The following is a 5573-nucleotide window of genomic DNA, read 5'->3' as shown; positions in this document are numbered from 1 at the left end:
AACCACCTGGCCATGTCCGCCCTTTCAGCCGGAGGGGCATTATATGTGACGGTCAATCCCACTCTTCGTTGGTAAAAGAGTTGGCGATGGGTGGTGATGACTACCTGTCTTTCCTCTAGTCTTTCACTATTAAACTAGGGACTGCTAGCACAGATAGTCCTCGTGTAGCTTTGCACGAAATTCAAACCAAACTAAACCATCTACCGCCGACTCTAATTTGGAACTATGGATAAAAGGGAAGGAAGCTAGTCAGCAGCGCCCTACCATCCACGCTAAGAGATTGACTGTCACTCTTACAACGCACCCACGGTTTAAGGTGTGGTAAATATTTTGTAATGTCAAATGGATTCAAGCCCGGTTCATAGCACTGATATCTAGAAATCTACCACAAGGCCAACCCGTGCCCAAATAATAATAACTCTGCATTATAACGTCACCTGATTCTGATGTAATGTTCATTAAAAACTGAACCTTAATTCAGATTGATAAGGGAAGTCTTAGTCATCAGTGTGTTTGCGTCACTCCATTCCCATGCTTCATCTCTACGGATAATTTCCCACTTTTCATTGTCAAACCAGGTTACAAAAATTACCTGTAGACTTAGTGCCATTCAATACAATAGTTTCCGTTTTCTTTCAACATTTAGGAGCAGTTTCTATTTTCTAAAGATTTTTGTTTGCAATTATTGGCAATATGCCCTTTTAAACACCCATTGTTTTGTGGTTTACTTCTTTTCTGGGTGATCAATTGTCTAATTAATACTTTGAGTTCTTCTAGACCTCAATCAAAGGAGGTTGGTGTTTCCATGCTTCTTGATCTCACAATTTCATAATTCCTGATTGTGCTTTTAGTTCTTTGTCTGCAATTTATTCTAGTTCCACTGCCAACTGGTGAGCTTCCTATAAAAATGCACATCTACTTTGCTTTGGCCAAATCACATATCCTTATTCACTACGGTTCCTCTGTCAAGTGCTAACAAATCTATCACTTCATATGTAGTATCTGGATAATCTTCAGTAAGTTCAAATAAGATCTCGATCTTGCTTTCTACTCTGTTCCTTAATTTTGCTACATAAACATTCTTTCTGATGTCCATTAATACCTTTTCACGACTCTCCGCTCAAATGTTGTTTCATGTCGTTAAAACTGGTCCTTCTAAATGAGCAGTAAAATGTTGTTCACTATTCCATCCATTCGTTTTGGAAGTGGTTTCAATCTGTACCTTATAATTCTTCCATGGGACTTTTCCATCATGTTCTGTTTGTTTCTCAATTGGACAGTGTATGAACTGCCATGTTACGTACCATAGATTGATGAAAAACTGATATGACTGGAGCGGTCCATGATGATCCGACAGTTAGAGATGGCACAGCAATAGCACTAAAAGGTGTAGACCAGACGGGTTCTCCTGCTCTCCATGAAAAATCATCTTTCAAATAACTTTTGGTGGCGACAAAGAGATGTACAAAAATTCATCGTAATTGGAATTACACCTTTTTAAATACAAAATATCATCTTTCACCATTTCTGAATAATATAAGTTATGAAAGTTAACCTTTCACATTTTGTTGGTCATTAAAGGTCACCTTTCATCTTTTATAAACCAAAAAGATACACGTTCACCTTTTTTTACCTTTTAATTGTATCCTTAAAAAAAGGGTTATAGTTTACCTTACCGCCACCTTATAATAACCGGCGTACATGCCAACAGTAGACAGTTTCATGCTCCTCCTTTAAAAGCCCTACATTTTTTAGTTAAATATTTATTCTGTTTATTGAAGGTATTGTATATTCAGGTGAACTAAATTTAAATTTGAGCTGGTTAATAAGAAATTCGCTCAAGATATAGATTACGAGTTAATACTAGTGGGTTTACGACGTGGTGGGAATATTTTGCCTAGCGTCTGAAGGATGTTATCATGCAAGTGTGGTCCATGGTCTTGGTCCCCTGGAAATTGTTTGAAATTAGGTATCTAATTGGTGCGTAAGAAATATCTCCACTAGTTTATGTGCTACGTCTTTCATTTTTTTAAATAATATTTTTACATTGCTTTTGAAATTAAAAATAGTTAACAGTACCGCTTATTATCACAACAGTTTCAACATATAATTCATTTTAAAAAACATGTTGACATAAAGCCATTTATAAATGAAAGTGATTATACTCATAAGGTATGAATATAAACACACTATTAAAACGTATTTTATGTAGCTCTCCCCCTTCTATGGGTATTGTAAATCATAATAAATGTGTACAAGAGTTCGTCTTTACTAAAAAGCAAAAATGTTTTCAGATAAGGAATATTTTAAGACAATCCATACGTGCACTTGACATTAGGCTATAGAACTAGTACTGAGTAGCCTATTGATGTTCACTTCTAAATTCATGGAAAGACAGTCCCACATAATGATAAGAAAAGACAATAAAATATAATATAATCATTATCAAAAAAGGTCAAATATGAGGTCGAGTATCTATACGAGTATGTCTTACACTACTGAATGCTAGAACTCTTACAAGATGATCGAGCTTTACTAATATGTACGACTCAAATACAGACTGCCAAATACATAAGGTTTCTTAGGTTCGAAGAAACCTCGTAGTTACCCTACACAGCATTCGTTATGACGTATCTGGTCATTCTCATCACATATAGGTGTGACCGTAACCCCTAGATATCACCTAAACACTGTTGTTGCCACCGCTACACAAGGTCAAATTAAGCAATGTGTTCGATGGGCGGTAACAAGTATTACCTACTTCGAGAACAATAAAGGTAACTTGAAATTAGATCATCTCGACCAAGTGTTACTACAAGCAAATAGAAACACATTGTATATTCATATATCATAAATTTAACTATTTCCTGATGATAACCCGATACTATGGATCGAAACGTTGTGATAATTAAAATCCGAATTTCCCTACTACCAAACTTCCTGTTATTGTATTTATGAATTGGTTAATTAGTAGGTTCGTAACAAAGCATTGAATAAAAGTTCGGAAATGTGTTCGGTTTTATAACCATAGCTTAGAATGTTCACTCAATGGATTCATCGCCACCCTTAACTTGCAGAATTATCATACCAAGCTTAAATTAATATTGGTGTCCTTTATCTATTGTATGTTCCTTGTAATAAGCTGTCTAAATTACATTTTGTGTAATGTTTGTTTTGTTTTGTTCTAAATTCGGGTAATGAAGAAAGTGATGTATTCTTGGTTCAATATTCCTTTGTCAACCATCATATTATTCAGCTCATGATATCCATGTGTATATGTGTACAGGAAAACACATAATAAAATATATCAAAAGCACTCAAACGGACCAGCTAATAACGGTTTTGTATATTATTCACATTCTCACATATCTAGATAAAATTTGAAAAAAGTATTCATATAAGAAAAACAGATTATCTAATGTACTTGCATAGAAACGTTTACTTTTTACTTCGTGACATACTTTTTCGTGAGATTTTTCTTAGAAAAGTCATGGTGATGCAATGTTCTGAAAATTAAAAGTTCATAAAGATGATTCATGTTATATATCATACTTTTATCTAAAGAGAAACCAGAATTTTGTCTTATTTGATCAACTTAAAAACAGGAAAATAGGTCAAAATTGCATTCAAAGGCTTCATGTTGTCACGATTGACATTTTTACCGAATATGTGGTGATTACAATTCTACCTTGAAAGGGACGGTCGCAGTGATATACTTTTCACATATTTCGTTTATCAACCAACAGGAGGTCCTAGCTACAAAGTTGAACCTGGAATCATAATATCTAATAACCAGATGCTTAATTAGTTTATTCATGTCTTATGATACTTAATTAATAAAAATAATACACCATTTAAGCCACAGTCATTTACTATTTAAAAAACAAAGATATCGTTGCGTCATCGAGGTCACGTGAATGGTGTGGCGCCACCTATTTTCTAGAACTATCCTGTACCTTGGCGAATGCTCTAGTATTTACTAGATATAGGGTAGTCTGGTATATAAAATAGGGTGACAACGTGACGGGATAAGGTAATGTGTGTGTAGATAGTGAGTAATAGAACTGCAGTCACAGGGTATTGTTGAAGTTAACGTTCGTTCGTTATAGTGTTTGTTTTAGCGCGAATATTGAAATCAAGTGTATCGTAAAGTTGTATTCGGAAAGAATAAACCAGTTTTATTAAGTAAGGACTTGTGTCGCTAAAGTTTCGTCGGAACGAAGTTACGGAAAAATTAATTAACAAACGGAGACGTAACAATATATATGTTTCAACCACATTTCAGGCCATCATCAGGCAGAACGAAAACAGCCGACAAAACATCTTTTCTCTGTCTCTTTCAAAAACACCTTAGGTGTGAAAAAAAGGTGCGGCCAAAAAAGGATTGAGCGTGCGAGTAAAAGGAATGAAATCAAAATTAGCAGCCAAACTGGTAGCTACGTTTATAAAGCATTGATAGGCATTTAACCGCAAATATTCATTCAATAGTGAGCGAGGCGGCGTTTTTTGTTCAGCATGGGGCATGATGGTGGGTAAAACAAAATGCGCGGCCTATTTAACTAATGAATGAATAGTTGCTGTAAAATTCTTATCAATGCCATAAGTATAGCTACCAGTTTGGGCGCCAATTTTGCTTTCATTCCTTTAAGTTGCACTCTCAGTCCTTTTTAGGCCACTCTTTTTTAACACATAAGGTGTTTTTGATTAGATATCACGACTTTTTGTCAATACACACCAACAAACCACAGTAAGTAAGAAAGTGACACTCGATAGTAACCAATATTAGCTTTAGGATCGCAACTCTATTATTCGGAACAGACATATACTTTACTGAACCAACCAGATTCTTTAAAATATATGATGGAAGTTTTTCTCTCTAAAACAGTGTTGATAGCTTCCTTTATAGTAACGCCATAGAATTTAGATTAACAGTTTCTTGTCATCACCCGCATGCACTAGATACAGCCTGTCAAGCATAATTATTTACGTAAATTAATTAGGAGAATTTCATAAAATTTAGCAAACTAGTGCTTAAAAGTTGGCATAACGTCCACCCGTATGATTCTTCTGAAAACTAGTTAGAAACTGCTTATCTGCTTTGCCTAACCGAAACTTATGTATCTGCACGTGCTTTCAGCCTATAGTTTTGCTGCTGTAAATCAGCCGTTTTTAATCGGAATGACAAAAAACTAAAGATTGTCCACTTTTACTCTAAGGTGAAGCTGTAGTAAAAATATTAAACCGATAACTCGAGTGACTTTTTGCGTACGGTACGCAAAAATGTTGGTCAAAACTGAGCGTTTTTTGTTGAATAACTTTGTACGTGTAAATTTTATTTAGACCAAATTTGACACCTAAATATAGGTTGTAAAGATCTCTGAGTGTACGAAATTTGAAAAAATCTATGAAAGTTAAGTATGTTTTCCATCAAATATAGATTTCGTACTTTCGGTGTAAAGAAGACAAAATAGAGGAAATAATTCAATCAGAATGTGAGATTTTATATCTCGTGTATTTCTTAATGGATTGCCTTGAAATTTGGTATGTGAAGTAAGGGTCTAGTAGAGCACATT

This window comes from Limulus polyphemus, unplaced genomic scaffold, assembly GCF_000517525.1.
Source record: "Limulus polyphemus unplaced genomic scaffold, Limulus_polyphemus-2.1.2 Scaffold2218, whole genome shotgun sequence".
Taxonomy (NCBI): Eukaryota; Metazoa; Arthropoda; class Merostomata; order Xiphosura; family Limulidae; genus Limulus; species Limulus polyphemus.
The sequence above is the reverse complement of the archived record's forward strand: the minus strand, read 5'-3'. Positions refer to the sequence as shown.